Genomic DNA, 12,240 nt, shown 5'->3' with positions numbered 1-12,240 from the left:
TTTAATATAGAAATACTTTTGTGCATTGCAATAAATATTGATTCTAAATCAGAAATTGTCAAAATGAACAAGACCTATATATAAAGAGAGTAAATTAGCCATTCTGATCTTCTGCAGCAATAGATAATAGGTACAGTCTCGGTTACAATGAAAAGGGGACTAATGTTTTGGCATCTATGGCACACCTGGTGGCCATCAACAGATGAAAGGCTGGAGATCAAAGAAGGATTTACTCTACCTCCAATTTCTTAACGTGATCGGATGTATTGATGGCACACACATCTGATCCAGGCCCCTTCAGTGGATGAAAATGTATACGTAAACAGAAAAGGATACACAATACCAATGTACAGGTTGTGTGTGACCATGAAGGTAATTATTAACTACATTAAATGTAATTTTTAAACAGACAAAATGCACCAATGTGGATAAAAAGATACATGTATTCTGTCGCGACAGCCGTCGTGCTCTGTTCAGTCAGACAACAACAAGATTTTTTTTCTATTTACAATTTTTTATCTATAAATAAAATCAATAAAAAACAATATTTACAACATATTTTACAAAAATTATATACAATAAATATCACAAAGTCTTTATATGTCCATATCAATTCCAGTTTACCACGCGACCGCGTCCTGACACTACCCGTTTTACGACGGACTCCCGCCAACTGGCTCCCAGTGGGTTTCCGGTCCAGGTAACGCTGGTACCACGTGTCCACACAAAATGGCCCTTATAGATAGAATATGGCTGGAATATCCCTGGAACTTTAAATTAAATAATATTTTAAGTCGCAAGTTACGTATACTAAAAATAACACGTCAACATTGACTACAGTTGCACTTATGGCACACCATACAAAACAGTACCGGTAATTCTAACCGAACACTATTATAATAAGGAAAAGGTTAAGAATACGCAACATCTTAACAAAAGTGGTTTTAACTATTAAATCCACAACACCGACTTATAAGCGGCAAATCAAAATAGCCTACGTGCGTACATAACTTAGTACATTGCACAAAAATAGAACAATACACGCATGAGTAACTCTACCCAGCAAAACTGTATACGTAAACAGCAACGAAAAACATTACTTAATTCAAATTCTTAAATAGTTCTACTTTCAAATGTATTACTCAAAAACCTACATATAAAATAAAAAAACAAACTTACCCTTTATGGAGAAATGGTTACCGTTGATAAAAAAGTACTTATCTACTCATCTTGTAGTACCTCAAGCATGGCATGTAAAAATCTATGAAAACGTGGACCCCGGCTACTTGGTCAGCTATGCAGCGATTTAAATACCCTCTATACAATAGGTCGTAACGGACCAATACCTGCAAAACTTAAGTGAGGTTCAATAAGGTAACAAAAATATAGAGGTCCAGTAAAGGGTAAATAAAATAAAAACCATAACCGTTATGAACATGTAAATACAATTATAATTAAATATTGATTATGACATATTTATAATTCAACAAAATCTACATTATACCAACCAATTAGTCAAATTTAAAGACTTAAATCTAAACATTATGTAACTGATTTTGAATTTATATTTACAGAAAGGCATTCTAATGTTCAAATTATTTCATGATATGTCTCGAGATTATATACGTAACCTTTTTGAAAGAGCAATCTTATGCATAAAAACTAAATAACCTTGTCCTTATATCAATTAATTAACTATCACCCTCTTTCCCATTTCATATATCGAAATAAGGTAGATACTTGGTGCTTTCATTTCAGAATCCAGATATTAGAAAAAAAGTTTTAGAAATTGCAATATTCTTGAAATTTGAAGAAAACATGTGTATTTGATCACCTTCAGCAAAGAATTAAAATATTTGCACAGCCTATGATCCAGATAAAGTGCCCCGCCACAGCATGACACGCCCGTCAAATATTGTTCAATTAGGATGCAAGAAAATCAGGTAGCCTTGATTAACAGATTGGCACAGACTTCCATGATTTAATTTCCATTTCTTATCATACATCTCTAAGAGACTTGCAGTGTAGGGATTGATTATAACAAATACATCATATAACTCTAAACTGGTTGTGTTAGAGAATAACAAATATCCATCTGCAGCTTATTTAAACTTAAATTGTTTATTGCATATTTTATGAAATATTAGAAAAGCTACAGTTTAATAAAAAAAAATCAAACATAAATTGTAATTTCTTCAGACTATAAAATTCTAAGTGAGACATGACTGCAATTTGTTGCAAATATAAAAAAATTGAAATATATTTTTTCCATGAACACATGTATAATTCGTTTTAATTATATTATACAAAACAAATTTAGTTTTAATCATACACTAAAACATTAATTTGTTTTAATTACATTACACCAATTGGAAGATCTTTATCTGGACTAGCCATCAAGAACTCTTAATTAACACAAGCAACTATGAGGTCATTTCTTTTTGCCCAACTCCCAAGAGATAAATTAAGATAACAGCTGCATCAGATCTAGAGATGCTCTTAGCTCCTGACAATAAACTCATTAATTTCTCTCTAATTTGACATGCAAGTTTCTGCTATCAAAATTCTTCTTGACCAGTGCTTGATAATTATGCCCATGGGACAAACTGAATTCCTCTCAAAGCATAAACATGTTACAGATTGCTGTAAAGTATATAATGAAAAAAAAAGTTTTTACTTAATTTAACATTTTTTAATAAGGATACAACTAAATTTTTACATTTTTTAGGATTATGAAGTTTAAAATTTATAGACTTGGTTAAAAAAAAAAATCACTTAAATTAAAGATTAGAGTGACCTTGAAATAGGCCGCGACACATCTACGTTAGCTGTATACTTTTGCCAAGTTTGAAAGCTCTAGGTCTCATAGTTTTCTAGTGATGAGCCGGACAGGATTTTTCCATATTTGGCTATAGCATCTTTATTAAAGGTCAGCGTGACCTACTTTTTGTGCGAGACACACCTTCTACCCAATATGTATCAGTTGACAAAGTTTGGTAACTCTAGGCCTTATAGTATTAAAGTTATGAGCCGAACACTAGAAAAGCTAACAGACGGACGGACACGAAGCCTATAACATATTACGTCCCGTCTTAAGACGGGCGTATAAAAATTAAACATGTTTTTTTTATCTTTAGAAACAGCTTTCATTATGTATTTGCATATTTTGGATCATAGGTTGTGCTCTATTTGAAACATGAAAAAAAAAATGCTTAAACTTTAGGTCATTTCCAAAGGAATTTACAGAATATGAGGAAAATGACGCATTTCATTACGTCATAATGCATTGACTAGTTGGGATATTACGTCACGATTAATAGATGCGTGGTCACCAACACTCCAGGTTTTGTTTTTTTTTTCAGAAATTCTCAGAGCCAAGTAAGGCCGAAGGCGGCTCTTTCTCTTCAAAGTTCTGGAGCATACACGTTACGCTCAGAAACAAATTCCGAACTTCGTTTACCAAAATATAAAACAGACTTATTTAAAAATTCTTTACAAGATTCATGGGATATTATCCGGAATGAGTTAATACCAATTAGAAGCAGGAAATCCTAATCCCATATATTATTTAAAGTGTTGATAATTTTCTCTTTAAGAAACGCAATATTTCTATGTGATTTTTCCCTTTCCATATTGAAATGTTGATGTTTATTTATTCTTGATAACATCCTTTTTAATTTTTTACTTCGTTATATTGTATTTATACATTGTATATGTTATAAAGATAGCCAAAAGATGATCAGTGTGTTTCATAGCCGGCTTAACTAATATAAATAAAGTATTATTATTAAGGAAACAAGCACCTGTAAACAAATGGAAATTGCAGATATTGCACTCATATACAGTCTCTCGTCTTGCACCTTGAAAACTTCTAGGTCATTTCCAAAGGAATTTACAGAATATGAGGAAAATTACGCATTTCATGACGTCATAATGTATTGACTAGATGGGAAATTACGGAACGCTTAATGGATACGTGGTCACCAACACTCCAGGTTTTGATTTTTAATAGAAATTCTCAGAGCCAAATAAGGCCAAATCTTAAGAAACAAATTCCGAACTTCGTTTACCAAAAAAAACAGACTAATTTAAAAATTCTTTACAAGATTCATGGGTTATTATTCGGAATGAATTACCAATTAGAAGCAGGAAATCCTAATCCCATGTATTATTAGTGTTGATAATTTTCTCTTTAAGAAACGCAATCGTTCTATGTGATTTTTTTACCTTTCTATATTAAAATGTTGATGTTTATTTATTCTTGATTACATACTTCTTTAAATTTATTACTTAGCAATATTGTATATATACATTGTATTTGTGTTATAAAGAAGGCCCAAAGAAGATCAGTGCGTGTCATAGCCGGCTTAACTAATATAAATAAAGTATTATTATTAAGGAAACAAGCACCTCTAGACAAATGGAAATTGCAGATATTGCACCCATATACAGTCTCTCGTATTGCACCTTGAAAACTACACCGTCTGCATCGCCTCTTACTCTCCTGATGTGGCTGAACTTGAGGTATCCTCTAGCGGCTCGAGAAGTATCCAATCAAGCACCATGCTATGTCTAACGGAAAATCATTTAGTGAATAATGAACTTGAGGTTTTACTGTACCCGGGATGTTCAACCACAGAAGGAAGCTGTTAATAATGGATACTTCTAGAATGAAATTCATGTAATACTTCCAGAATGTCGTTGAAGGTTTTTCAACAGGATTGTTTGATTTATACTGTTGTTAGCGGTCCATTCCAAAGTAGTGTTCCTGGTAGTGCTGAACAGATTAGGGTGCGCTGAAGTAAAACGACACCACCACCTCTAACTTGCCTCACTGGAGGCTCATCTCCCAGTGGATTTGAGGTTGTGGACAATACATGCACCAACAATGGCACATGTTTGTGGTAAAATGTTATTGCTACAAGAACTTAGGAACACTGAAAGAAAATTTCAACAAAGTGGATACTATAATCTAACCGGTTTGTTAAAAGTCCAGACTGTAGACTTTGTTTTACAGGTTTTAACATATATTAATATCTGAAGAACTTCACACTAACAGTAATCTGCTTTCCAATTGTTAATGAGACGACCTTTGATTTATTATAGATGCATTTCTAATTTTTTCCGGGAGTTCAATTCACAGTTTGGCTCCTGCTTATCTAAAAGAGTGTAGATCATGTTTTGTAGTTCTAAACTGTATTACTTTTGTTTGTCGTTAAAATGGTGCCCCTTGTTCCATCCAAAATGTCTGATATTTTTCTGGATTTGCTTTCATATGGTTATGTGAGAACCAATTTATTTTCTTCTAAAACTTTGATAGCTTTGCTTGATTCATAATCTGAATGAGACAGAATTTTTATCAGCTTGATTCAATAACATGCCTTTATCAACAAAGCTAAAAATGTCGTGTAGATTCCTAATATGTCATGATGGGCGGCTGGTTAAGAGATTTTACACTAAAAACATAAACTAGAATAATTTTATTTCGCGTTTGGTGTTTTCGCGAATTTACGTAATAATCTATTCCACGTTTTTATTGAGGAATCTACAGTAATCAGTATAAATATGTTTATTTTTACCAGATTCCGAATTTACTGACGTTTCCAGTCCTCATTATAGTACGAAATGGGCTGGTGTCTTGAATACATGTCAGTGATGTAATTGACTGACTGTGATAGGGGTGATTTTTTGCGACTGGACTCTGTTGTGTTCAGCACATTTGGATTTGGCATCCCTGCACATGTTCCTCCACCTATCCTTGACCTCATGGGCACTTCTTTGAGTAACACCAGCAGCATTGCCCATAGATGTTATATTTTCCCATATTGACTGTTCTTTTTAGCCGGGCTTATTGCTCAAAGAGCAATTGCCGGCTTATGTGATCCTGTTCAAGGCAGGATGTTGACCCCATAGTCGCCATTTTAAAGTTACGTGCAAAAACATAGTTCTTACTCTCAACCGCTTTTGAGATAATACAAACGCTAAATAAAGCAACAAAAATAAAACGAAGTTTTATCTATATAAAATAAACATTAGTAGTAATGACTTTGAAAACTTCATAAGTCAAAGAACATAGTTCATTAGCGTAAGGATTTTTGATAATCAGTGTTACCGTAGTTCTCTACACATACGAGGTAAAGCAGGAGAGGGAACCAGAATGGCCTGTTTGTTTACATTCAGCTGCGGTACCAGATTAATTCTGATTCTGACAAAATCGGACCGTGGTATTAGGATTGAAAAACTCACTGCCAGTGTCTTATCATTTATATTGATAGTTTTAAAATGATTTTTTCATCAGAATATAAACGTGATTCATGTAGGAGATCCATTCTACTCTGTAAATGAGCCCGGCTCTCTGTACTTCTGAGTACTTTGATTAATTACATGTAGTTACAGTGCATATTTAATAATTTAGATTCTAAACTAGGATGTAGCCTTACTTCATTCTGGAACTTATTTATTACTGTTAAAGTAAAGTTTTGATTTCTTCCCTCTCTTGGTTTTTAGAGCAGACGCTTTCAGCCATGATTGTATCGAGGGTAACCAAGGGTTAAGTCAGTTAACACAGTGTTGACTAACCGCTGTGTTAAATAAAATTTAGAACATTTACAGGCACGTAAAATCGTTTTTGAGAGGGGGGCCAAACAGAGAAAAATTTTTTTTACTAACCTGAAAAAGTTGACAAGCAAAAAAAAAGGAACTTACCCAAACTCGAAAATCCTATTTCGTGGGGGGGGGGGGGGGGAGTGGACAACTTTTTTCAAGGCCAACTTCCTTCCGATTCCTATTTTTTTGCTACATTTCCTTCGTTTCACTATACTTTGGTACATAGTTGGGGGGGGGGGGGCAACCTTACTTTCAATGGACTTTTTCTATAGTAAAGGTATTGTTGTGGAAAAAAGTGGGGGGGGGGGGGGGCAACCTTACTTTCAATGGACTTTTTCTATAGTAAAGGTATTGTTGTGGAAAAAAGTGGTGGGGGGGGGGGGCAGCCCCCCCCCCCCCCCTCTGTTGCTACGTCCCTGATTTAAACGACTGTAGTCGGAAATGAACACTCTGTTTACATTAAACGCTGTGTTACAAAAACAACCTTTTGAAAAACTCTCCCCTGGTCTCCGTATGTTTGACGGTTCTTGGTTCTCGGGTTCTGGGGGCAGGACACATACCCATGACTGCTGATTAACATACATCATTTCTTCTTCGTCGAAAGTTTCGAATTCTGTTTTTAATTATGAGTCGGAGTTTTCAGAAAAATCTTCTGAGTCAATATCGCTCATTTTGAAGTCTACAGATACCTGGTTGCAGGGCGCTGCCCGTAATGACGTCATAATCAAAATACAACGTTAAATTAAATCATGTTATTTCCTCTTATATATATATTTTTTTTCTCATTTTGCTGAATCTCGTTTCTTCCATGCACATGTGATACTACGAGGGTCATTCAAAAAATACGTAGACAATGCTTCTCATCGTCATATGATTATTATAGGATTATAGATCAATACATTTTCGTAAATATAAACATTTATTTTGTCGAAGTGTGAAGTTTCATTCCATTTGATTAAATAGAACTCATGTTAGCCAAAATTTAAAGCAACATGTTTTGTTACCACGGAGCACGGTTAACCAATATTTAACGTCAACAACAACGCTGAGAAAGTTTGTCAAAAGTATACTCTTTTTTTTTTTATTTCAAACACAGTCTGTAGTGTCTTCTCCATTCAAAACACATATCCACAACACTTTACACCTAGTTTGCTAACAGTGGTACAAATATAGCTTGAATAAGAATGTTATTGTTTTCGAATTCTTTAAATTACTATGCAACTCTATTATTTCTGCAACATTGAAGCACACATCACGTTCAATGACGTTCCTAACTCTTTTGACAATATTTTTATCTTTAACCTGTTTCTTTACAGACAATCCATCGTCCGATTCAAACTACCACTCAAAAATTGTATTATTAATTTAATACAAGTACACAGATTATTTTTCATACAGATCCTGGTTTAAAAGGATTTTTTAAGCTTGTAGAAGAAGTTTCCTGAATGTAAAGTCTAATTTTATTGCTACTTGCTGCTCCGTGACGTCCTCCAACGTCATGGTTTTTTGCCTTTTTCAATCAAGTCCTTATGTATTTAGAAGCTGATATCTTTTAAATGGAGCGAGATATTACATAACCTGATTTCATTTTAAATCAATACAACAATACTTTATTTAAACATGTAAATTTTATTTCGTTTCAGTTCCATTTATAAGAGGTATAGCTGTAAATACTACAAAGTGAAAATTAGAAAAATTTTGACGGTGCTCCGTGACCCCATTTTTGCTATTCTAAATCCTTGGTAATTTTAATAAATATGAAGATACATTCCAATTTTTTACTCAAATTATTTGAATCTGTTGTTAAAATATTTGTACCAAAGTTGGATATAATATGACGTTAAATAAAAAAAGTTAGAACAAAAGTCTACGAACTTTTTGAATGACCCTCGTATATTTAGTATTTATCATCAAAGAACACTTGAAAATATTTTATCCTTAAAGTTATTGGTTCAGCATTGTTTTGATTGTCAGCATTTGAAAGGCCGATTTCAACTCTGTATTGTTTTATTAGAACCATTTGCCTTTTTTCATAGAAAATATTTTTGCACATATTTAAAGATGCTTTAGAATGAAAAAAAAAATATGTTGTTCATAAATGTATAGCATAAATATCTTATTAAATATAATAGTCAAGGCAGATAGATATTTAATTTTTTGACAAAGAATTATTTACGAAAAAAATAAATACGGCTGTAAATCGTGTGCTTTTCAGTCAAATTTTCCGAATATATTATATGAAGTTCATTGATGAAATCTTCATCTTGATAGTCTGTTCATTCCGAGGAAACAGAACTACATTGACTGTCTTGACTCATTGCATTGTTTATATTTCTTGCACACGATAAACTTTCCACTGTTTACTTCTGTTACTATAGACGACGCGACAGTTTTTTAGACTCTTAGCTTAGATATGTGTGGAGTGGATCTAACATTTTAATTTGACACCACATTTATTGTACAACTAGCATACAGATAACATAATATATTAAAAGGTCCATTTATCTTTCATGATTCGGAATTAGAAAAGTGGACTTCTCCGTTCTATTTCGATCGTCGGGTACTCGGAGTTTGTTGAATAATATCCGTATTATATTAACGATAATCGTTATGTTTTTAATTTAACTCGGACATGTATACATAATTGATTAAATAGTAGATTTAATTTTGAAAACACCAGTTTACCTTAAATAAGACACGTCAAATATAATGTAATGAACTGATAAACAGGAAAAGCACGTGTGGGGAAAAAACAACTCCGCAACACTTGTGTGTATTGTGACGTTTTTTTCTGTTTTGTCATCGCCGCATCTGGTCCCATTTTGCCAGACGTTGTAACATATGGTTATTCAAAAAATGTCCTCCTTGAAAAAGAAACTGTAAACTCTGAAAAGTGATGTTTTAACTACTTGCTGTACATTTTTTGTCGGCCCAAGATATTAGTTGTGTGTAGGGGGTAGTAATAATGATACCGTTGTTATCGAAGGGATTATTCATAAATAGCACAACGTTATGGAAATATATACATTCGGATGTTTTATGACTTTCTCTACCTGTATAGCAAATGATACCAAAGTCGGCAATTCCATTGAATTTACAAATGAGCAGCTTTTCTGAATTACAGAAATTAATGCAAAATTTGTTGTTCAAAACCCCTGTTTATCAAAATATGGAACATCATTATGCTTAAAGTAGCATAATGTTGGGTTGTTGTTAGTAGAAACGAGGTCTTGAAAGACTTTATCCAAATGTTTGACATTCTGCAATAATGTAATAAAAATATCAGTGATTCAAATGGTACTTAAATAAAATACTATTAAGTAATAATTGTAACTTGTATAAATATAATATTTAGTATACATGATGAAACTTATAAAATATATAGTTTAAAACCTCGAAACTATAAAAATACATACCAAGTTCTTAATATCCTATTGTATCATTTAGAAATAATGTCTTAATTTACTGTGTAATTTGCGTTAAGTCATAAGGATTTCCTCGAGTTTTTGCCATTAGTGTGACTGAAAACCCAGTTATAATGAAAGGGTGTTGATTTAGTTAATATATATTTATCAAGTTTATGCTCTCTTGACACCTTGTGAAAGTGAATTTTATTTTTAAAAAAAACCTTAGAATAATATAACAATTCTAGTCTGTGGGTTACATATTGTTTGAAGGTACAAAAAAATCATCAAAGGTATACAACTAAAATGACAAAAAATTATAAAATTGATAGATGGACATCAATTCACCATACAAAGAACAATATACTTATTGATGATATTTACAAGATTAATTGAATTTTAAATGATATTTTCCGTGAACAATGCATACTACATCGATTAAAAAAGATTCTTGGAGATCTATATTCATTACAAATGTCAGGTTAACATTGTTTTGATCTCTTTGAATCCAAGTTATTGCATTAATGGCAGAGGATTCCACTTTAAAATGTTGTAGCATGTAATCAAAAATATAGTGAATGTCTTATGTAATTGTATTTATTGTAATTAAAAAAAATATTTACAATAATTTGCTTCTCTATTAAGAATTTTAACAAATATTACAATACTTGTTAATATACCATGAACACACCCCTAATTGTATCTACAACAGTAACTGGAAGGCCTGGTTTTGTCGATTTCTCTCCTAAGGCAGAGTGTGTTGCAAGGTACTTTGGTGTAAAGTAAAAGTCTAGCAAAGCTTTTAAAGTTTTGCTTTCATTTTTCTTATACTTCCTCTTCAGGGTTGCAAGCTTCACAGAATCTATATAAAGGGACTGTCCCTCAACAAGTTTTATCTACAAGATTTGTATGACGTTCAGTTTTTAGTTTTCATCATAGTCAATCACACTAATAAAACAATGTTTTAATCATTTCAATTAATAACTCATTTGGAATTATATTAAACTAACTCATTAAAAAACTGTTTATAAATAAAAATAACCTTTCCTTCTCCACGCTGGAAAAACTTGTCAAGATTGCAACAATATCTCCTGGATATTAACTTGGTCATCATATTCTGGATCTGGTACGTGGAAAACGTTTCCTGCAGGGATAAAATTAATGTAGATTCAACATCAATTTCAAAAACATTTTAGTGTGTATTTAAAAAGATATAAATTCTTCACATCAATACAGGTTAAATACTTTTTTCAGAGAATCCAGACACATCTTCTGGCAAAATTGAACCTTGCTGTTCAGGAATTCCCTTGACAATTCAGACATTGAAGAATTAATTTTGTATTATTGATAGCTTACCATTACTAGATATATTTATTTGATGTACTGGTATTAATTACCATTACTTTGAATTAATGAAAGAAAAATTGAGCAAGCTCACATATCCCACGCTCCCCCAAAACTGTGCTGAAATCCGGGGAAAAAAAATTAGGAATTGGAATTTCCTGGTGATCTACACATTGTGTCCTAAATATCTGCAAAGTTTGATGAAATTCTGTGCAGTGGTTTATGAGGAGTAGTGCCGACAAAAAACAGGACTGACTGACACTCTAACTGACTGTTGGACAGGTCAAAAACATTATACCTCACACAACCTACCTGTTGCGTGGGGTATAATAAATATTACTCACAATGTGGTAGGCTGCCTGGAGACCTACAAACACCTTTCGAAGATTGTCCGCTGAAAGTTTCTTATTATTGACTACAAAATTGAAATATGTTGAAATTTTCAAAATAATTGGTGTTACACAAGTAGTATAAGGGGTCCCGCTAGGACCGCATTCTGATTGGCTGAGAGAAATCACGTGATCAGTTTTGATTGGTTAAGGGGATAGGTGGATCAACTGAGTGCAGTCCTAACCCTAACCCTAACCCCCTAGCCCTAACTAACCCTAACCCTAACTAACCCAAGCCCTAACTAACCCTATCCCCCCTTAGCCCTAACTAACCCTAACCCTAACCCCTTATCCCCTAACCCTAACTAACCCTAACACCCTTGCCCTAACTAACCCTAACCCCCTAACCCTAACCCTAACCCCCTAGCCCTAACTAACCCTAACCCCCTAGCCCTAACTAACCCTATCCCCCTTAGCCCTAACTAACCCTAACCCCTTTTTAACCCTAACCTATCCTATCCCCTAAATACAGGGTGTTTACATTGTGTTTATTTTAC

At 33.2% G+C, this 12,240-nt stretch overlaps 1 pseudogene; it reads right to left on the bottom strand.

The window, feature by feature from the left end:
* Positions 1-1,142: 1,142 nt before the first annotated feature.
* On the bottom strand, positions 1,143-5,798 carry LOC134271827 (uncharacterized; annotated as a pseudogene).
* Positions 5,799-12,240: the final 6,442 nt, after the last annotated feature.

Source organism: Saccostrea cucullata, unplaced genomic scaffold, assembly GCF_032062105.1.
Source record: "Saccostrea cucullata isolate Sc308-1 unplaced genomic scaffold, CSIRO_AGI_Scuc_v1 ctg1337, whole genome shotgun sequence".
NCBI lineage: Eukaryota > Metazoa > Mollusca > Bivalvia > Ostreida > Ostreidae > Saccostrea > Saccostrea cuccullata.
This window is presented reverse-complemented; position numbering and strand designations above follow the sequence as displayed.